Genomic DNA, 24136 nt, shown 5'->3' on the forward strand with positions numbered 1-24136 from the left:
TCGTAACTCAACAATACCCACCAACTGGATAGTGGGAACCAGCGCAAAGGAATCTCCCCTTACACAAATGACTCTTATAGTCACATATAAACACTCATTTTGGAGTGCAGCCAAGGACAGGGAGTTTGAAGTCAATGCAGACTGACAGATAGCTATCAGAAGAGGTTAAAACGGAGAGTTGCAAGGTCTTAGCTGCTGGACTAAGTCAGAAAAGGAACCTTACACATTTCTCAATCAACCAAGCAAGTTAGAACATGACTGGAGAAACAGCAAAGAGGCAGGAGATTCAGTAATCTCTTCTAGACAAGAGATGACCAGAGCATGGACAAGGAATGTAGAGTAGACAGAGACCCAAGTCTTCACTCTGGTTTGCAGTTCATTTATTACAAGTGTGCTTTGTTTACCCTAGATCAATCAGATTGCAAACTCTGTCATGGAGAGAGCAGGTGGTACTGAGCCAAGGGCATTGTTAGACTATAGCAAATGAGCAACTAAAACATTCTTGAACAGTTAATCACAAACCTGTTGTGCTTGGAGCCAATATTAGGACATGCCCTGCACAGCTTTCCACTGATCTGCATCAGGGATAGGCAGAATTTGTTTTGGTTTAAGACAGAAGAAGCTTTTGAACTCGTTCGGTCAACTAAGGTTCCAGGAGGCCTAATCTTGAAGCATATGAATCCAGGAATGTTCCTATATAGCTGCAATGGGAGGGGTATAATTAATCTTCAGCTTTCATGGCAACAGTTTTTGTACAAGATGTGTGCCAACTATCTATTTGTTTGCTAGTTTTATCTTGCTTGACAGTCAGATTGCAACCCTGACAGTTAAGCTACAAACTCTCCTGGTATGTACGTTAGTATGTTAAGTTGGAAAGAAGTTCCATTCATTTCCAGGGGACATAATAATAATAATAATAATAATAATAATAATAATAATAATAATTTATACCCCACCCATCTGGCTGGGGTTCCCCAGCCACTCTGGGCGGCTTCCAACAAAACATTAAAATACAGTAATCCATCAAACATTAAAAGCTCCCTAAAAAGGGCTGTCTTCAGATGTCTTCTAAAAGTCTGAGAGTTGTTGTTCTCTTTGACATCTGGTGGGAGGGCGTTCCACAGGGCAGGTGCCACTACCGAGAAGGCCCTCTCCTGGTTCCCTGTAACTTGGCTTCTCGCAGTGAGGGAATCGCCAGAAGGCCCTCAGAGCTGGACTTCAGTGTCTGGGTAGAATGATGGGGGTGGAGACGCTCCTTCAGGTATACTGGACCGAGGCCATTTAGGGCTTTAAAGGTCAGCACCAACACTTTGTGCTCGGAAACGTACTGGGAGTCAATGTAGGTCTTTCAAGACCGGTGTTATGTGGTCTCGGCGGCCACTCCCAGTCACCAGCCTAGATGCCGCATTCTGGATTAGTTGTAGTTTTTGGGTCACCTTCAAAGGTAGCCCCAGGTAGAACACATTTCAGTAGTCCAAGCGAGAGATAACCAGAGCATGCACCACTCTGGCAAGACAGTATGTGGGCAGATAGCGTCTCAGCCTGCATACCAGATGGAGCTGATAAACAAATGCCCTGGACACAGAACTGACCTGCGCCTCCATGGACAGCTGCGAGTCCAAAATGACTCCCAGGCTGCGCACCTTGCCCTTCAGAGACACAGTTACCCCATCCAGGACTAGGGAGTCCTCCACACCTGCCTGCCTCCTGCCCCCAAAAAAGAGTACTTTTGTCTTATCAGGATTCAACCTATTCCTATTAAGATTGGTTGAAGATTGCTGCTTGAAAGCTGTTAGAATAATTCCATCTTTTTTTCCCATTCCATGTTCCATGTCACAGTCACAACCTTTTGTTTGTAACTCTTCCATTCCCTGCTTCCCAATGATACATAGGAACAAAGGAAGCCATCCTATATTGAGTCAGACTATCGGTCCAAACTAGCTCAGTACTGTCAACACGGACTGGCAGCACCCTTCCAGAATTTCAGGCAGGAGACATTTTGGCCTTATATGCAGATACCTTGGCTTGATCTTGAGGCTTTTTGTATGATGTAAAGCATGTGCAAGTTGGATGCTTAATTTGCATGCCATGGATCACCATTTCCCGTGGTTCTATTCCCTCCTCTGCCCTTTCAGGTCACTGAAATTTAACAGTGATAACATGCATGTAATGTCAGTCAAGCACAGCATTCTGCAAAAGTGGGAAGTCACCAGGTCCCCTGAGGTGGATAAATGAGTAGAAGAACTCTTAGTTCTTGTAGACCATCAACAAATAGGCAATATATAAAAACGAGGGGTGGAAGTTACATTTCAAAATATCTAGCAGAATCTATACAGAACCTATGCAGCAGATTAAAACAGTTTTCTGCCTCGTTGGCATCATTCTGTTCCACACCACTCTGAAGAGTCAATGCACACACTTTTAAAATATGGGAAGCTAACCTTTGTTCTTAAGCATACACCAACCAGGAGTGTGAATGATGACAACCAGATGTTTGAAAATATAATTGTACAGGTACACCTGTTAAAAACTGCATTCTTATTAAGTGTACATTTGGTGGCAACCCCAAGTTCTACACATAAATGAAATATAGAGTTAACCAGGGTTTAAAGGAACTGTTGAAAGGAAGTGTGTAAACCACTGGAGGAAAATATATCCCAAATAATTATTAGGTCAATTATGTTGCTGCCAGCATAGCACAGAAAAAAAATATTGACAAGGCTCCTCTTTAATGGAAGTCACTAAAGTTTCCTGTATTTTCTCCTTCCTTTCTTTTTTCATCAAAACCTACATACTGGGTGTTTGCATGTTCTTGCCCTGCCCATCGCTTTGCTGCTACACTCCCTCTGCTGTTTGAAAACAACATCCTGCAAGCTACTTCTCAAGCTACGTGGTACTAAGTGCATACTTTCCCCACCCAATCACATCACTGTTGGCAGCACAACTAGCAGAGGGAGGAGGACACACTTTGATTTCATGCTCAGAAAGAAAACCCATTAGAAAGCAAAACTATCTTATTTTAATCTCATTAGCCAAGACATGGTTGTGCTGCTCCTTCATAGTTTATACATTGCACAAAGGTTTATATTTATAGAAGCTTTACTAATTCCACCTAAGGGCAAGAAGGTTTTGAACAAAAACAGCACTATGTGTGCATGTGGTTTATGCATATATGTAGCACAATTAGTTGATATCTTGATAGTGGTGCATGAAATAAAAATAACCAGTCAACATGAGGATTTGCAAATATAATTTTATCATATACATTTGTTTTAAAACTGGTGTGTGTGTGAGAGAGAGAGAGAGAAAGAGAGAGAGAGAGAGAGAGAGAGGAGTGCATGTGTCTATACTTCAACATTTGATTTTATCGGTATTTTTAAAATGAATACATCATATTGTTTTATGTAAACTGCTAATCTTTGTTGATTAAGCAGTATATAAATCTTTTTAAAACTTAGATGACTTCTAGCCTCTTATCTAACTACCAAATGACAACCTCATTTTTAGTATCCACAAAGTATAAGTACCCATGACATGTTATTGTTGAACAAAAAGTCTAGCAGCGCCGAGACTGACAGTTTTATTGTGGCATAAACTGTTTCATGGACTACAGTCCACTTCTAGTTGAGAAAACTCATGGCTAGAAAAACACTGCCTATTTCTAGTCACAAGGTTTGAGGGGTGGAGATGTCACGCAGTGGCACAAGACCTACTCAGTGTGCAAAAGTTCCATGTTTGAAAGTCTCTGGAAACTGAATTTGCCTTTTGATTGACCCTAACAGTGCATTTGCCCTAAGGTCTCCATCCAATTTGAGAAAGTGCCGTAACTCCTGCAAATATAATATCCTAGGTTGAATTCCCGTCATCTCCAGGCAGAGCTGGGAGAGAATCCTGCCTGAAATCTTGGGAGAGTCACTGTCAGTTAGCATAGACAGTACTAAGCTAGGTGGACCAGTGGCTTGGACACAATGTAAGTCAGCTTCCTCTATTTCTAACTCTGGCTCCAGTACAGTAAGGCTGAGATGCACACGACAGCTTCCTCCATGCCCAGCTGCCTATGGTGACAATGGAGCTGATATTAAAAGATTACTAGCAAACACAACTTTTTCCGCAACATCAGTTCCTGCTTTACCCCATTACACAGCAATCAAATATTAGGAAAATCAGAAAGAAAAGCAAAACAGGAATCTCCAGTTGGGTGAACTTCAAACTTGGGAGTGACATGCAAAAAGTGATTATTGTTCTGTTTTACAATATACCTCAACTGCTACAAGAAAGTCCTAAATACTCCATAAGCATAATGAAAATACTAGCAAAGAAACAGAGGTGAGGACCACAACAAGGTAGTATTTGCACTTTCAGCAAGGCATTCAGTTATTTGTTGATATCTACTAGAGAACCTGCATAGTTTTGCAGTATTGTCTTGCACCAGCACAATTGTAGATATAAACAAGTAGTGTTGGCTGGAAGGTTAAACCAGGTGCCATGACAGAGGTACACCAATTCCCCTTTTCCTGGACATGGCCACTGATCAGAGGATGAAAATGCAGACTCCTCAAATCACAAACCACAATGATCCTTCTGGAAAACAGGTAGTGCTGCTGACTAACTAACAGCATTTTATTGCCTGCTGGAAGATCTTCCATATGCCACCCTCCAGATGTTGTACAACTTCCTTCATCCCTGCATGCAGGCTGGAGCTTGGGGGGAAGTGTAGTCCAACCATCTTTAGAAAGTGCCAGGCTGGGAAAGAGTGAAGTACTGTGTGGGCAGCACTTTGAACCTAACACTTGATTCTTATCAGTGCAACACTTGAAACCTATCTTCAAAAGAAGCCTTACATTTATATGTGTCGTTATTAAAACCTGCATTGCTCTCGAACGCCTTACGAATTTGTAACAGGCATTGTTGCCTTCATGAAAGAATCTTAGAAAAGGAGACAGGCTCTCTTTCTATTTCACAACCACAACCATAAAAAAATCCCTACATGCCATTCTCCAGCAGCTAGAGGCAAGCCTCTTGCGACTCTTCCTGTTCAGCAAAGGTATTACATAAAACAGTAGGTCAGCAAGACTAGACAAGGCAAGGAACGCCCTAAACTAGTTTGACATCAGCTTCTATTACTGTAGGTTTTCGTAAGTAGGTATGAAAATAATATCAGTTCTCTTGCATTCAACAGCTGTCTAGTGATGAAAAATGTTCTTATTTTCTCTTTCAAAGCAACAGCCTTATTCTTCCACCAAATCCTGCATTGCCAGTGATTTTCAAATGTTCTTTCATACTTAAGAACAACATTATAAGGTATAAATATATCGACAATGCAGCTAGGTAAATCAGCTGGGGCAAGATTCAGAATGAGTGGATGGGGAAGCTTCCTAATTCATAGCTCGGTCTTTAGATATGTAATTATAATGTGGAAATGCAGGTCTACTTCAGAATATGCAGCTCTTCCACTCTAGTTAAAGGTGCATTAACCTAACAGAAAAGTGGGGAACCTTTGGCCCTCCAGATGTTGCCAAACTACAACTTAACACTAGAACTCATGGACAGCTGAATGGAGGAAGATTCAGGACAAATAAAAGAAAGTACTTCTTCATGCAGTGCATAGTTAAGCTATGGATCTCACTTCCCAGGAGGCAGTAACGGCCACCAACTTGGGTGGCTTTAAAAGAGGTCTGGTTATCAGTCACTACTAGCCATGATAGCTAAGCTCTGCCTGCACCTTCAGAGGCAGTGATGCTTCTGAATACCAGCTTCTAGAAACTACCAGAAAGGAAAGTACTCTTGGGCTCAGTTCTTGTTTGAGGGCTTCCCACAAGGCATCTGGTTGGCCACTGTGTGAATAGGATACTGGACTAGATGGGCCATTGGCCTGATCCAACAGGTGCATCTTATGTTCTTAATTTCCATGAATCCTAGCAAGCACAGACAAAGGCCAGGGCCAGTGGGACTTGTAGCTGAGCAACATCTGGAGAGCCAAAGGTTCACCACACCTGACCTCATAGTCTAAACCTCCAAATGAGGGGCCACGAATGGAGTGTCCTCCAGATGGTTTGGACTGCAACTCCAGTCAGATCCAACCAGCATGGCCAATGGTCAGGGATTATGGGAACTGTAGTCCAACAGCACCAGGAAGCCACGACATTGGCTATCCTTGCTCTAAATGTTACATTTTCAATAACTTTTGGATGAGGCTGTAAGTATAATGCATATGCACCTGTAAGACTATGCATACTTTTTAGCCTGATATATTGGGAAGTTATAATTATAAGATCTATATCCGCTGCTTTATATTCAACTTACACAGTGTGTAAGAAGACTGGCCAGTTTATCAGGAAACTGCATAAAACAGCACAACAATATGATCACTTAGCTACACCCCACAAGTAAAAACAAGTGAAGTCTCTTATTTCCTGCTTACACCCAGCTACATTTTTCCCTTTGATGACATTCTGAAACTGACTTAAAGTATTTCACAACCGACAGACTAAAGCAATGCACTTATCTATGGACTTCAAGGAAGCCAAGTTTACACCTAAAGGTTGTAAACATTTTACAGGTTTATGGCATGCTCCTCAGAGATTGCTACGAAATAAATGTTTTGCTACCTATACAGAAATAATCTCACCTCCAACACAAATATTGCAGGTCAACTACTCAGTGACTTCAAGAAATGTAGAAGTAAAACTAAGAACATTTCAAGGAAATTCATTCAAACACAAAGCCAACCTGGCTATAAAACTTCCTCACTTGATGGTAAAAGAGAAATGTAAAGACCCATGATCTTCATACCCATAAAATAATGTGTGACTTTGGTTTGCTTTTCTTCACCATGGCATAGTGTTGCATCTAAATATGGAAACCATGATCAAGGACTGCAAAAATCCAAGGTGGAAACTGCTACTTGGAGTGAGTTTGCATTAACTGTGGTTAAGCAACATGTCTGCACCATGCAAGCCACATCAAAGGCACTTTTTGCCACTTCTCCAGCCTGTTTCAAGATAGCAAACACATGTCACTGGTGTCTCCCAACACAAGCACTGCTTAGTGCAGTGAGCTAAATCATAGCTTTGCTGTATGGTCTGATTCATATATAAAGTTAAACACAAGTTTAGACCCGCGGGCCTCAGGATTTTGAGGGGAAGGGAGAAGAAGAACACAAAAGCTTGAAGCTCCCTATCACACATAGTGCTTAACTGTGGTTTAGCACTGCATGTGAACACAGCCTTTCTCTGATTAAGGCAACAAACCATGAACAGCATTAATCGTGGTTATGTGCTCTTGATTTCACCAAGTTATCCTGAGGAAATGATAGCATTAAATAATAAAACAGATATTGCAGTATTCTTCTGTTAACAATAAAAATGAAACAGAATCTTCCTCTTGTCTCTGAAAGCATAGACAAATACAGAGAGTGGTATCCAACACTAGTTAGAGTTGACCCCCTTGAAATCAGTAACTATTTCAAATGGGTCTAATCTGAAAATGACTTAGCTGGATATCACCTGAAAGCCTCTTCTTTACAAAGGAATATCATATGACAAGGCACAGCCAAGCTGTAGCTCTTTGGGAATATTTTAATTCAACACTATGTCATCTAACCTTCTCAGACAGGAGAAACTTCAGCAAATCTTAATGCTCAGAGAAAAGATTCCTAAAACTTCCCAAGCAGTTTTTTTCATGACACTGTAAACTTTAAAAAGCCCTGCTTCTTTGTGTATGCCTAAATGTTAGTAACAAGGATTTATATCTTTATGATCACAGTGTCAACATCACAAACACAAAGGATTTCACAGTACATTTGTGTAAGGCTAATATGTTTCAAAAGGTCCCTACAGGAAGGCCAGCAGAGAGCACTGTTTGAACAGAGTTAAAGTAATAGCTTATACTTAAAAGACTTGAAACAGTTCTTATGTGAGCAGCAGCAACTCAGCATATGGAACTCTGAATCAGCAGCTCGCAACACTTCAGGCGTCCTGAATTAAAATCCCCTAATGTTTATTAGTTGTTTTCCTTTTTTATTGAAGGGAATCTATAGATTACACAGGAAAAAATGTGCTTTCCAATGTGTAAGACCTCAGACTGCAGGTAGGAGACTCATAAGAAACTTCCTGTGTGTAGAAAATATTCTCAACAAAGCGAAAACTTTACCAAAGTCCCTTTCATCCCAGTGCTCAGACAGTACACTCAGGGAGCTTTTTCTGTAGAGGAAATATTTAAAATGTGATACATACATCCCCATCTGCAATCTGAAGTGGTACAGACCATGAATCTACCATCCTTGCCAGCTACATCAATCTGTGTAATAGGGCAGAACAGCTCTTAAGCTGCACTGAAATCAAACCAATTCTAAGCACACGTTTTATTAATAAACTATTTTTATCCTGCCTTTCTGTCCTGCAAAGAATATATAAATAGAAAGCAAGACACAGAGCAACAGAATCAGCCGCTGCAAAGGAATGTACAGATAAGGATGAGATAAGCAAGTGATTCTGTAAATCAAAAGCATGTCAAAACCAGATGGTCATTGCTAGATATCAGACCAATATGCCATCAAAGTGGGGGTCAAACAAGCTTTCTTGGGTGAGAATTCCTGTGGGAGTGAATTCCATAGTTTAACTATGCACTGTGGAAAGAAGAACTTTGTTTTATCTGTCTTGAATTGGGAACGTATCCTGATTCCTGAACTACTTGAAAGAGGTGATCAGATTAGTCAGATGATAAGGCCACCAACGACTACCTCCATCCCAGTTGCTGGGAATTGCTAGTTGATGTTGCACTTAGGTTCTGTTTGCAGGCTTCCCATGAGCAATTGGCTGGCCACTATGAGAACAGGATACTGCCCTAGATGGCCTTTCAGCAGGGTCCTTACATAAATGTTCTTATGTAATCACACCCTCAGCCATTATAAGGCCCACCACACTGAGGGCACTTATTTCCTCAATAGCAAGGCATGCCTTTAGTAGTTGCTTTTAGCATACCAGGAGTGGGCAGTCAGTAAGGAACCACAGAAAAGAAATACCAGTGGAAGAACTGCTGAAAAGAATGAATGTAGGAATGTAGAAAATGGGCCCTATACTGCATATAACACCAATGTCTCACAACAAATGTAACTGATCTGTAGCAAACACAACCTGAAGAAATACACAGTGCATGCACTTTTGTAAACAAGGATTTTTTTTCATATTTTAAAATATATATATATTATTATTATAGCCCATTTACCTAGGTGGTCATTGCATTTGTGGTACTGAGCATAGGAGGCTAGGTTTGAGCTGGGGGAAAAACCCAGTGATATGGTTCCCAGAGGCCTGGATTTATGAAAGGGTGAGAAATCTGCTCTGTATCTTCTGCCCTGATTTTAGGTCATTTGGAACATAATGTTGGAGGACCTGGAATTATAACCAGTGCAAAGGAAGGAGGGAATCCAATATGTCCATTTTCCTCTCTTCAAAAAAGCAAGCATCCCTTTTGTTAATTTGCTAATAATCATATTTTTCCATGCATGTTGTGCTCAAAGGAACAGCCAAAGCAAGCATTCGAGTTGTTTGTTAAGGTGGGAAAAGACACAGCTTTTATTGTACAAATTGGATTCCTATTACTTTCTTCAGTCCAACAACCCAGAAACAACAAACACTAGAGGTTGGATTACATCTCATTCAGAAGGCATGCCTTCCAGGATTTCAGTTAGAGAAATGTAATCAAGCAACTAACTAACAAAAACTCAGCAGCTGGGAGACTTTTCAGGGTGGGGGAAAACAGCAGATTCAGAGTAATCATGTTACAGTGCTTTCTGTGAGGTTTCTCAATGGAGTCCCAAAACTACAAGGTGACAAAATAAGGCTGAATGGGTTTGCAATATAATGTGTAATGTGTGTTCTTTGTTTGCAGGAGAGGAGCACACTGTTAGCAGTAACTGCTTCCCAACTCACAAGCAAAAATTACTGTGTGGCAGCACACCCCTAGTCAGCCCTCATATTGAAGATATTTGCAGACCATCCCTCATAACATCTTATCCCATTATGGCTGCCACAGCAGCTACAACAAACACGCATGAAAAGTTTGCCCCCAAATATGCAAAACAGCCCACTGTAACTCCACCTAAGAATATGCAACTTGAAACAACCATGTATCACTTTCCTGTTCAGTCCTTGCTTCAACTTCAATTCCTTTCTTTCGCTGTTTCCCACGCTGAATTCTAGATTCTAAGCTCCTCACAGCAGGAATCTGTCCTCTTGTATCTCAAAAAGCACCGTGCACATGGGTGGTGTGTATCAATTTAAAAAGCAATAAAATATACCATAAAAGAGCAGACTGGAAAAGTTTGGGGAACAGTTAAAATGAGGTCCTAAAATGACTGAGAGAATAAAAACATTTTAAACTGAACCCTAAAAAATAGTAGCGTTAGGGTATCAATTGAGCCTCTTTTGGGAGGGCATTTATTTATTTTATTTACATTTACACCCTACTTTTCTCCCATCATGGAACCTTGAAGTCTTCCATCCAGGCACTGATCAGACCCAGACCTGCTTAGCATCAGGAAGGTGGCAACCTCATGTGCTCTCAGACCATATCATAGGGCCATATTCCATTGCCAGGTCATGAGAGATTAAAGAGGTCCTCAACTTCATCACCACTAGCATCATCATCATCATATTATGTTGAAGATTATTAAATTTTGATCGGAAGAGCCAAGCAATGCCTAGGAAAGACCAAAATCTCTCTGTGCATATCTCCTCAAATTATATATTGTTTTGTTACATTTCCTCAGTAACGTAACGTTATCAGCATTTTTGTCTCTGGACTCCATCTACATTATTTAAGTGACTTTGCCAACACATATTAGATTCTTGAAGATAAATAGGGTTTTATAATTTTTCTTAAGGGCCAAGAAGGCTAACTTAATGGGTCAATTCTAAAAGCATGTGCTCAATAACTTAAAATATGTATCAGAGATCTGTGGCCCTCCAGAGGTTGGTGGACTCCAGCTCCATCAGTTCTAGCCAGCATGACCCAACAGTCAGGGATGATGGGAGTTCTAGTTCTGAAATGTCTGGAGGCTTATGGGTTCCCTATTCCTTTTCTACATCAATGAAATTTTATGAAAGCTGAAGAAATTAGCAACAGAAACTAAATCTGACAGCAGGATCAAGCAGGAACCCCCGTGTCACAGCTCAAAAAGTGTTTGCTTCATTCCAGTAATCCTAAATTCTTCCACATAGTCATTTAGAACACTTTTCCAGGCAACAAATGACATCTGCACAGAAATGGAGCACTCTTGTGAATTAAAAAAGAAAGAAAGAAAGATAGCTGCTGAATACGAACAGGAATTTATGTGGCAGAACATTATGCTAATTCCTTCCTCCATGGAACATTTTCCAGCAATACTGATTTATTTTTTAATCTCTCAAATTACATTAAACTACCACCCCAATGCTCACGACAAAAATTAGTGCCTATTCATTTTCTGGTACTGAACAACATGAATTGGTCATTAGCCCATTTTAGCTACTACCAGGCTAAAAGATACAGTCCCAAGCCACTCAATTGAAAATGACAGTCATGGTCAATTAACTAGCTGCTCTTGGATGTCGCTTTAATAGCAAAAAGCCACAATTCCAGCTGCTTAATTTCATTTGGCAACCAAAGGCCACAAACTCTCACAGGCTAGCAACCAAGTGGCAAGTCTATTTATTCTCTAATTCTTTTCCTGGGGACAAGAAAATTCACTCTTCATGTTTCTGGCCCAATTACTTTTAGGGAGGGCAGACATCATCTGAGATGGTTCAGATGTAATGTCAAATGATGGTTTGGCATCAGCAGTGGCAAAGTTCTACATCTTGGCTGAAGATTATGTAAACATAAAGTTTGGGGGAAAGACATAGACATGCTGACTACACATCTTGCCCAGACCCTGCAATGAGAATGTGCAGTGAGGAACATCTGGAATTATTTTTTAAAGACATGTCATACTTAACACTAGACAACATTCATTAATAGTTTTGGCTTGATTTATAGCAACTCTGTCTGTTTCATGCATGTAATTCTAGCTCTTAAACAAACAGTTTACATCTCTAAAGATGGTGAATGGGGCAAGGGAAATTGAGACTGGACTGACTTGAAATAAATCCATCTTATTTCCAGTCAATGTCCCCCCCCCCCAACTTCACAGCTACAGCTTAGTGGGAGGACGAGTCTTTGTTTGGATGACAAACTTAGGCCACATTCATGCCATACATTTAAAGCACTTTGGTACCACTTTAAACCGTCATGGCTTCCCACAAAGAATTATGAGGATGAGGACAGGCTGATTGGATGAGTGAAACCAACCACCTATCTTCTTGATCCTTGTCCATCTTGGCTCATAAAAGCAAGCCAGGAAGGGCTGGGGGATGGGCTCTGTGGGGTGGTGAATGCTTCCCAGGTCTACTGAAAGAGGCGGTCATTAAACCACTTCTTTAGACCCGGACAATATGGCCAACTATCGCCCAGTCTCAAATCTACCATTCTTGGGCAAGGTAACTGAGCGCGTGGTTGCTGAACAACTCCAAGCATGCCTGGAGGATGCGGACCATTTGGATCCCTTCCAATTGGGATTCAGGCCTCATCATGGGCTGAAACTGCCTTGATCACACTGGTCGATGATCTCTGGCAGGCTAGGGATAAAGGGGAGAGCTGTTTCCTAGTTCTGCTGGATCTCTCAGCGGCCTTGATACCATCAATCATGGCATCCTTCTGGACCGTCGGGGGGTGCTGGGGGCTGGGGGGACCATTATACAGTGGTTCCGCTCCTTTCTCCTAGGCCATGGCCAAAGTGGTGTTGGGGGGTGAGTGTTCAGCCCCCTGGACTCTCATTTGTGGAGTGCCTCAGGGTTCCGTCCTCTCTCCCATGCTTTTTAATATTTATATGAAGCTGCTGGGAGAGATCATCAGGGGGTTTGGGCTGCGTGTTCATCAATATGCGGATGATACTCAGCTCTACCTCTCTTTTAAATCAGAACCAGTGAAGACAGTGAAGGTCCTGTGTGAGTGCCTGGAGGCGGTTGGAGGATGGATGACAGCTAACAGATTGAGGTCAAATTCTGACAAGACAGAAGTACTGTTCTTGGGGGACAGGGGGTGGGCTGGTGTGGAGGACGCCCTGGTCTTGAATGGGGTAACTGTGCCCCTGAAGGGCAAGATGAGCAGCCTGGGAGTCATTTTGGACTCACAGCTGTCCATGGAGGCACAGGTCAATTCTGTGTCCAGGGCAGTTGTCTACCAGCTCCATCTGGTACATAGGCTGAGACCATACCTGCCCATGGACTGTCTCACCAGAAGGTGACTCGGAAACTGCAATTAATCCAGAATGTGGCAGCCAGACTGGTGACTGGGAGTGGCTGCCGAGACTGTATAACACCAGTGTATATAGTGTATAACACCACTGTATAACAGTGTATAACACCACTGTATAACAATGAAAGACCTACATTGGCTCCCAGTACATTTCAGAGCACAATTCAAAGTGTTGGTGCTGACCTTTAAAGTCCTAAACGGCCTCGGTCCTGTATACCTGAAGGAGCGTCTCCACCCCCACTGTTCAGCCCAGACACTGAGATCCAGCGCCGAGGGCCTTCTGACGGTTCCCTCACTGCGAGAAGTGAGGTTCCAGGGAACCAGGCAGAGGGCCTTCTCAGTAGTGGCTCCTGCCCTGTGGAACGCCCTCCCATCAGATGTCAAGCAAATAAACAACTATCTTACTTTTAAAAGACATCTGAAGGAGCCCTGTTTAGGGAAGTTTTTAATGTTTAATGCTGTATTGTGTTTTTAATATTTGGTGGGAGCCACCCAGAGTGCCTGGGGAAACCCAGCTAGATGTGCGGGGTATAAATAATAAATTATTATTATTATTATTATTATTATTATTATTATTATTATTATTATTATTATTATTAGAGCTGTAGTTTAAGGGTGCCAAGAGTTGTTAGAAGGGCTCCCTGAAGAGGGAATGGCTGTTATACAACTCTGACAACTGTAGCTTTGTGAGGGGAATAGGGTTTTCCATAGGTGGAAAGGTCACAATGGAGGGACAGTTCTGGAATGGGGAAAAGTTAAATGGTGCATTTCAGGGGCTAAAATTATACCAGCCTGAATGGTTTTACTTTGCCTGCATGGTTTAAAATCAAACTATGTGAGCAAAGGAACAGGACTTTGCAAGCACTGAAGATCAGCTGACTGGCAATGCCTGCAAATCCCACTTCCTTTGCTTGTTCAGAAGTGAAACACCCTTAACATTTAGACAGCTAGAGGACCAGACTCATGAGGGAGAAACAGCGCATGAAAATGCACTTTAATGGTAACCATACAGGCTGAACAATCGGTATAGTAAAAGTCTGAATGGCAGCTTAATTCAGAACAACTAATCAGCTTAAGTGTTTGCATAGTGAGTCAAATGTTCGAGAAAGGGAGGCGGGGAGTCTTTTTCCACAATGGGTTCTAAGTTAAGAATTTTCAGCTCTGGAAAGAGAACTGCTGAAATCACATAAAAATACATTGGGTTAAAAATGCAGAAAGTGTCAAAAGAGTTGTCTGGGTTGCATAAGACCTGTAAAAACAAATGTAGTGATCCACTTTCTGACTCGCCTGAATCAAATTTCACACTGTTCTCTACTCAGTTAACCTTAAACATGTCTGGATGCCTCCAACTTTGCAAAATAACAAAACATAAAAACTTGACGGCAGCCCTGTAGACTAACCGGTTTTAATAAAGGATTCTTTTCATTGAAACAGCAGGCAGATTGATGTGAGAAAGTCTTCCTAGCTCATGGCAAAATCTCCCCCAACACAACTAGCTGCATGTAATGAAGAAGGGGGAATGACTTGAAGTTTCACAATCAATCTGGAACAGGAGAAAAACTATTTTATTTTTGTAAATGTTGAAGATAGACATCTGGCCTTTTTCCTGATTTATTCAAAACCTCAAATCCTTTTGAATTTGGTAACTTTTGTCTTGTGGTACCACTGGTTGTTATGGCCTGTGGGGCGGCAACTTGGGACAGGGCCTCTTCTGTGGTGGCACCCCAGTTCTGGGACTCACCCCCTGAGGAACTGAATTTGTTCACCACAAATTGATATCATTTAGACATACAATGAAAGTATACTTGATTGCTTGGGATTTGGGGATATGAATGTTGCCTGAGGGGTTTCAGCAGATTGGTAATCTGGTATTATGTATTTTAGAGATGAAATTTAACACGTTCTATATTACTGTAACAATTGTACTTATTATGCTGTACATGACTGTGGGCTCCTAATGAGAAGAAGGGCAGTATAACTAATATAAAAAATGAATGCAAGACTACACCCATACCATACATTTAAAGTGCTATTATACTATGTTAACTGTCATGGCTTCCCCCCAAAGACTCCTGGGAACTGTAGCTTGTTAAGGTTGATGAGGGTTGTAAGGTTGCCCCTATTCCCCACAGAGAGCAACAAATGCATGGTTTATTGAGATGGTTGTTGGAGTTTCAGTATATGTTAAAAGCATACTTGTTCACTCAGGCCTCCCTTAACAGCTATTTACAGGCCTACGTACTGCTAAATATTGCGGATGCAAATAAATACTGCGGAAAGCTTTCAGATATATTGCATTAGTTTCACAGTTTTATTGCTTCTTACTGTTATGAACTGCTTTCGATATTTTTAAAATAAAAGATATATAAATATTTTAAACAAACAAAGAATAGTCGAAGTCAGCAACCGCTAACAACTACAGTACTATGAATTTGGTTAAAACAAAAACAACATCAACGGTATAAAACAAATGGGGTAACTACTAGAAGAAAACTCTCACATACATGGAGGACTAAAAGCCAGAGACTTGCTTCCACACAGTTTCTTGACTGTAATGGATAGTAGCTATTTCCACTGCCACAAAGGAACATAAAGCAGCAGCATCATTAAGTGAGCAAAATTCCCTACCACTGTAGAGCCTGGAAAGCCAATGCCTTTTATCCAGCATCCATTGCACGTCCTTATAACTGTAAGAAAACCTAATAAAATTCTTAATTGAGTCTCAATAGGTTTTACTTGCATAGATGGTGTTAAAAGGGGAAAAAAATCTTTCAAGCAATTTGCCAAGGCAAGATGTTATATGGCATTACCCATAATCTAAAGTGATCAAGTGCAGCTATTTGAGCATCTCCTTCTTTCAAGATTAAAAGGAATAATCAAGCACTGAAAATCAGAGGTGATCAGTACATGGAACAGCTCTCTCACTTCCAGGGCCTGAGGCATTGTCTTGGCATCGTTTCGGGCTTTAAAACTCAATGTGGGATGTCGCACGCAAAATTGCAAGAGAATAAATTATTGAACACTAAAGTAGCAATGATTGCAAAACTGGACTGGGACACTGTAGTTAAAAAAGAAATGTAAGCAAACTAAAACTCTTTTCTGCAGTGGTGTGGGAACATTTTTAGGCCAAATACCACATTCCTTCTCAACAACCTTCTGGGGGCCACATGGCAGTGGTGGGTGGGGCCAAAAGCAAAAATGATTGGTGCAACAAATGTAAATGTTAGCTTTGTAGAGCAGGCTAGTTTCCACACACCCACACACTTTTCTGTTCTCCATCCAGACAAACAATGGGCATTATCATAGTTCAAAGACACATTCCAGCAAAAAGCACCAAGGATTAAATGAAACAAAGTCAATGATAGTGAAAGTCCTAAGGGCCAGGCAAAAAGGCCTGGAGGAGCCCATTTGGCTCATGGGCCTGAGGCTTCGTTTTGCCTTACTGGATAACCACTGATTAACCAACCAGGAACATTATACAACTGAAAATATGTTCACTGTGTTACTAGTCCTAAAAAAATAAGCTTGTAAACATGTTGTCACACATGTTCAAAAGAACTGGAAACAGGGAAGAAGCTGAAGACCAATTCCAAAATGCATATTAGTCTTATGGAATCACAGAGTTGGAAGGGACTCTGAGAATCATTTAGTCCAACCCTCTGCAATGCAGAAATCTCAACTAGATCATACATGACAAGTGGCCATCCAGCCCCTGCTTAAAAACCTTAAACTGTCTTTAAATGGTTTTCAAAAAATAGGGCAGATACTTTTCAGTGCTTAAAAGCGTAACATTCCAAAACCAAAATACTGCAGAATAGCATTGCTACTGCTTGTACTTAGCAAAACTTGTAGTTTATTGTATGCAGCCAAAATACAATAATAGTAAAAAATTATAATTAAACAATTGATTTGCTGTTGCCCTCCATCCTGCAGTTGACAGTGTGGTGATCCTGCTGAAGGTCACTTTGCTGCTGTTTACTGAAAGGGTAGATGGGGAGGAGCAAGGCGATAGCAAAGTTGATGCAGTGCAAACACACCAGCAGAGTCAATTTAATGCTTCCCATCTCCTGGTATGAACAACACAACCTAGCCTCAACTACCTGCCTTCTTTGTTCAATTCGACCAAGGGATAAGCTCCTCCTCTTTAGTCTCACTTTTGTCCTTTGGATACCTCAGCATGGAAGAGGGATGGAGACAAAGCTAGAATTAGTTGGCTCTATCATTGGCTCTGAGCCCACCTGCTTTTGGTCTCCCTGCCTTCCACCCTATCAATTCCTACAGGCACCAGCCACCACTCATACTAGAAGATAATTGTGCACCCTAACTTGCCAAATCTTCACTAAATGACTCAATGAGTGCTGAGTGAAAGAGATTAATGCTTTATTGATCAGTTACACATTGCATCTTGCTGACAGGCAAGGCTTTCCCACCAACATCTACATCTGTTGTTTTGCAGCTCCCACACACTTCTACACAGGGTTAGTTACCTAAGTTGTTTGTGTTTTCTGTTCGACTTATTTGTCCCATTATCTTTTTTTTTTCTACACATGCAACTTAATTAATAAATAAATGTGTCAAGCCATTAACTATCTGTATCAATACAGATACTTTGTTTTAACTGAAGTACAGTACTTAATTCAAATTGTATCTTCCTTCTTTGTATACAAGGAACATGAGATTTGCTTTTCTTGTCTTTTCTTTTTTTGTCAGAAAAGACTTCCTTGTTAAACACCATGCATGTATCAACAAGCTTCCACTGACTTCGAGGACTTTGTCCTTTTGCTATTACAGAAATAAACTGAAGTGCAAGTTTGCATGCCAAGGTGGTGTCAGAGCCTTACTTGTGTCTCAAATCCTGTTATCATTCAAAGGCCAAAATTAGAGAAGTATGTGCTTAAATAAAGTTACCTCTGAAGATTTTCAAATGCATGGCCAAAATATCAAGGCAGTAATCAATTGAAACTCCTGCCTAAACTATCTCTAGACATCATGCTCTCGAGCACGCTCTCTCTCTCTCTCTCTCTCTCTCTCTCACACACACACACACACACACACACAAGCCTGCTTTGTCTCCCCTTAAAATTGAGGAAGGAGCATGAGGATCTCATGCTGCACTTCTATTTTTCAATCAGTAGGGGGCACAATGAGAAAAGTCAGTTTGTACATTAAATGTAGCCTGTTCCACCACTATTCATTTCCAAACTAGCTCATCATCTGCTAAATTACCAGGAAAATATTGGGATGTAACAGGGGTCCAGAGTTATCTTGGAATAGAATAAAAAGCCTATTATTTATTAGAGTTAAGAGCCCAAATCCTTGTCTCCTTGCCCTGGAATTTGCTAACATTAGCCAGTGCTATTCAGTTTATAAGATACTGGATGAAAGTCTTCTTATTACACATTAACAAAATTCTAAGCATAGTGGCAAGGATACTGAGGCAAAAATCACAATGACTCTAGTTCCAATCTTGTTCTGCAATTCATTTACTTCAGCATGCCACTCTCTTCTCGGCTTCTCCCTCCCACCTCCCATCATCTACAACACAGACATCATCTACAAGTCTTCAACTGGTGAGCTGGGACTTACTAGTAGGTCATGGCCTGATCCAAGCTGGGTTGCAACAGGAGCAGTACCAACAGGTGAATATGCAGTAAAAGATTAGGAAATGGGTCCCCAAATGCATGTTTGGGTTAAAATCCAATTTTGAGAACTTTTGCATGTCACGACATCTAATCTTGATAATCTGCAAATTACTAAGCATTGATATAAAGGTTGCCCATGATGCATGTTTGGGTTAAAAGTGGGTTCTGGGACTGAAAAAGTTGAAGACTACTGATCTACAATATGTGGGCAGTAATACTGCCCCACCTTTTAGGATTATTATGAGGATTACTCAGATAATGTGCAGTAGATAGATAAGATAGACAGATAGACAGATCGAATGTAATGTTTCATATGCTCTTAAATTGCTGTGCAAATACTAAGTAGTCTTTCATTAAAATGAAACTGCAGCATCAAACCTAGAGCTCTTATTTTTCTATAGCTCTTTTTTTAAAACAAAAAAATCCCTTTAAAAAATCTGGTTTTGATATGACATGAAATTAATGTGCAAAATATCTAAGTGCATCTTTTCTGCATTTTGGAAATTCAAGAACACTTCATCCAATTTTGAGAACTTTTGCATGTCACGACATCTAATCTTGATAATCTGCAAATTACTAAGCATTGATATAAAGGTTGCCCATGAAGTATCATTTTCTTGCTCATAAAGCCTCATTTCCTTCCTGGGCATGTATAAAGCAAATGGGTTCCAAATGAAAGACCTTTCACAGCACTGCCATCTCCCTTCTAGTGTGACTAGAGCAAAGATGGTGAACATGTGGCTTCCAGATGTTGCTGGAGTCCAGCTCCCATCATCCCCACCAACTGACCATGATAACTGTGACTAACTGGAGCTGGAGTCCAACAACATCTGCAGGGTCTCAAGTATGGGCATCCACAGGTGGTCAAGGGGAGACACCCACAATTATGCCATGTTATGGATTCCTAGTTTTCTTCTTTTCCTTTGAAAGCAAGACTCTAGCCCTTTGAGAGCCAAAGATATGAGGCAAAGTGTACAGACATTATTCTGCTCATTCATTTTGTGAGAAACTAGCCTGCTCCAGCCTTTCAATATTTTAAGCCAAGTAATGAAGTCACGGCAAAGACTGACCTTTAGAAAAACAGAGAAGGCAAAGAGAAGGTTAGAGTAACACAAACGGTGCCTACAGAGAAGGAAGTACTTGGTTCATATTTTATTATGCTGTTCTTCCCTAGTGGAGAAGTGACTGCTGCCCCCAACAGGGGGAAATCTGATGCTTGAGGTTGTAGTCAATGAAGTTGTCCTGTTAGCCCATTGCACAGGTAGAAATGCTTGTGCCAATGGAATACCTTCATTGGATTAAACTCCCAGGATTTTAGTGGAGGTGTGACTGGGAAAAATATACCCATTTCTCCCAAGTAAGGTTCCTCCATGAGACTATCTCTACATCCATTTTTAATACTGGGTGGTGGGGGGTGGAGTAAAATAATGCTGATATGGGATGGGATATTCACACTTGGCTTTTATTATGCTGTTCTTATTGGTGTTTGTTTTTAATTTTTTGTGCAATTAATATTTTTATTTGTAAGCTACTAAGAGTTTGATTTTACCACAGGCAGGAAAGGAACAAATGTCTAAATGAATAAAAAGGAAGTGTTGTTAATATTCAGGTTTTGGGGGGTATAATGATATTTTGTTTTCAGATTTCATCCAAAAGGAGATGGAGTTGTAAGAAAATCTGAAAATATAGTATAAAACAAGAAATATCTGGGGAGTTACCATTATGAATGGTTCTACCAGCCCATCTGTAGAGGGACCAACACAATATATCAGTGGTAACTTCAACCAATACCATGGACCTGACCAGATCACAACAAAGAACCCATCTTTTTCTGCAATGATAAAGGTGTAATGCAACCTTTGCTAACCTGGAATACCCCAGATGTTTTGTTCTACTCAATCCCAGCCAGTAGTGACGGGGACTGTATTCCAAAACATCTGGAGGGCAAAGGCTGGTTTAACAAGAAGTAATAACTAGAAAGAGAAGGACTATAGACTGCTTTAGTAGTCTTCAACCTCTGCAGAACCAGAGCCACATTTAGTGCAAGCACACACAGGGGTGCCCAACTTTTTTCAAAGAGGGCCAGATTTGATGAAGTGAACATGTGTGAAGACCGACCAAAGTTGTTGAGCTTTTTTTAAGATTAAAGTTGCAGAGCTTTTTAAAGGATTTTACCCCATAACATATACTGCTACGGGGACCGGATTAAATATTAAATATTTGGACATGCCTGCTACTGTATTTATGTGGCAGTATTGAGTATTGTTGCTGTTGTGACCCACTTTACACCAGACTGTGATCCAATACAGGGCCCCAGCTGAAGACCAATGTCTTAACACTACTGGTCTCTGCATACCACAGGATAACGATTCTAGCTCTTACTTAATGCAACCATAATTACTGAGATTATAGCACTGGTATACTCAACTCTTTTTTGTTATCATGGGTGCATTAAAAGCGGAAAACCCTATCCCAGCTACATGGTCACAATGCACAGATGCACTGCCCCTTTCCCAAAGGCTGTTGATTCAGAGCCACTGATAATGTGTATTTGTCCTTTTTTGCAAATGGAAGTTGATGGGTAGGATTTAGATTAAAGGGAGCCTTGGAAAGACCAAGGGAAAGAACTGGAGGGAGGGAATAGCAAGAAATTTGGCAAGTTGGATTTGTAGGCTATTAGATACTGCACATAGAAGGGAGAGTGTACTCAATTATGAACATCCTGCAATTCTGAACTCACTCCATTCCCAAAGTGTTCATAAGATCCATTGTTTTGCTAAAGAGATGCATAATTCTTTGTAGATCAATCTACTCATTCTTTTTTAAGTATTTTTTTTTCCACTTTCAGGATTTTCATGGAACACTCAACATCACCATACACCACTATCTGTAGGCAGCAGAGCAATCAACTTTGAAAGATTTGTGCTCCAAGTTGGAATGTTTAAAATATTATCCTCAAGTTTCCACCTTTAAAATGTTCTCACCGTTCCTTGAAACAATGGAAAGCATTGATGGCTGCACCTATTTTTGCTGAGCCAAGCATTGTGGGGAGAATTGTGTTTTGAGCCATTTCCATAATGACGAATGCTGTAAGAATCCTGATTTCCTTGTTCTCCATTACAACAAGAGCTTCCCAGACTTTTTAGAAAACGTGCCTTGATGTTTTTTTGGATATGTGTGACTAAGATCTGCATTTGTAACATATACACATACCAAGACAAGAGGAAGCAAAATTTAGAACCATCAACCTCATCCTTCAACTATTTACTTATTTCTAGAATAGCCAGTGAGGCTACTGCAGGGTAACTTGAGGACTGCAACCCAGACAAAGCTCCGAAAGGGAGCCAGGGTGCCACATTCCACACTGATAAGAATAACTAATGTTCAATAAGGGTGCCAAGGGTTTCTCATACATTACATTGTCCTGGTTCACACATCACAGTAAACCAAGCTATGGCTTACAGGGACTGCATGGAACATGCTTGCTCCTAGAGATGCATGGCACAGCACGGCAACTAAGGCAAGATTCAGCTTAGCATATCATCTGAACTTGGGCCTGTCTTTAATGCATCTCTTTCTTAACTACAATCTGTAGCCAAGGTTTTGACTGAGGAGAGCAAAGTGGGCCCAAGCTCCTTCGCAGGAGCCAGAATGTTTATGTGATCCCAGCAACCCATGGTTTGGCTTGCTGTGATGTGCAAACAAGGTCATTATCTCAAGAACCATTCACAATGGCGCTAGTAAGATAGACAAGTAGTTGCAGTTCCATATGGCTAAGGAGCCACTGCGGCTTAAGAGAATATTTTGTATATTTACTTACATTTTAAATCCTGCCCTTCTTACAAATTGCTCAGAGAGACTTACTAAGTCCTCTCCCTCCTATCACCTCCCTCCCATGTCAGGAAGGTTAGGCTGAGAGAGACTAAATGAGTCAAGGTCACTCAGTGAGTGTCAAGGAGCAGTAGGGATTTGAATACATATCTCCATTGTCTTGGCATTCTAACCACTACGCCACACTGACTGTCATAGTGGCTTGCCAAAGTGAATTGATGACTAGCTACGCTCAAGCTGTTAAGCATAACAAGTATTTTTTCTTTAAAAATAATTTAAACCAGGTTGCACCAAGGATTTATTTTCAAACCAGATGGAGGTGAGACTCTTTAATATCTGTTATATTTCTGCTATTCTACTCTAGCTTTAAAATGGCATATGTTGAATGAAGTTGCCCAAAGATTTGGAGCATTTCTTGAGGCCTGATCCATTTTCAGTCTAAAAAATGATAAAAAACACATTTTATTGTTATGAAAAACTCCCTTAAGATTCCCTTAAGATATACACTGAAAAAGTGTAAAATCTCAGAAACAAAAGCTACTACTCTTTGCTAAAAGAGGAAACAAAGAAACTTTAATGGGGAGTATAAATTTTCTTCATTTCACACATCCACACTTCAATAATCACTTATAAGTTATTCCCTTGATCGCTGAAAGTATTGCTCTGAGATGGGATGATATAACAAGGCCTGTTTCACTGGCTCATTAACACAGACACCTGGTTCATTGCCAAATGTAAGGTCACAGGCAAAGGGAGTGTATTAACTGAATGCTGCAGTATGCCCTGGGGTGCCTAAATGTTATCATAATAATCCAGCATGCAAAAATCTTATACAGACTCTTAAAATCAATTCTCCAGCTAAACAACCCAACCTAGAGCAGGCAACAAACAGTTTGAAAAGCATTACGTAACTAAAACTGGTGAAATAAAAAGAGATTAAACTGTTCTTAACTTTTGTGGGCAAACAATGAACACTGAGGAAATTTTTTTCCAATGTTATTGACTGCTTTTTCTGTTTTCCTTTTGTGCCCTTATAATTCCTCTGTTGGACCAGAGCTGCAGCAAGAGAAGGGAAGGGAAGGGAAGGAGAAGAGGACAAGTGCATGTTCTCCACAATATCTTGCAAGTAGAAATGGAAATGCTTTGGTGCCCCTAGAACAGGGGTAGGCAGCCTAAGGCCCATGGGCCAGATGCAGCCAATCGCCTTCTAAATCTGGCCTGCGGACGGTCCGGGAATCAGCATGTTTTTTCATGAGTAGAATGTGTCCTTTTATTTAAAATGCATCTCTGGATTATTTGTGGGGCCTGCCTGGTGTTTTTACATGAGT

The 24136-nt window shown here is 40.8% G+C and overlaps 1 protein-coding gene across 8 annotated transcripts in view; it reads right to left on the reverse strand.

The window, feature by feature from the left end:
- Window positions 1-24136, reverse strand: part of PARD3 (par-3 family cell polarity regulator) — a 556151-nt gene that overhangs the window by 455163 nt on the left and 76852 nt on the right. The gene's annotated exons all lie outside the window — the stretch shown is intronic.

Source organism: Podarcis tiliguerta (assembly GCF_965153285.1).
Source record: "Podarcis tiliguerta genome assembly, chromosome: 12".
In the NCBI taxonomy this organism is placed as follows: Eukaryota; Metazoa; Chordata; class Lepidosauria; order Squamata; family Lacertidae; genus Podarcis; species Podarcis tiliguerta.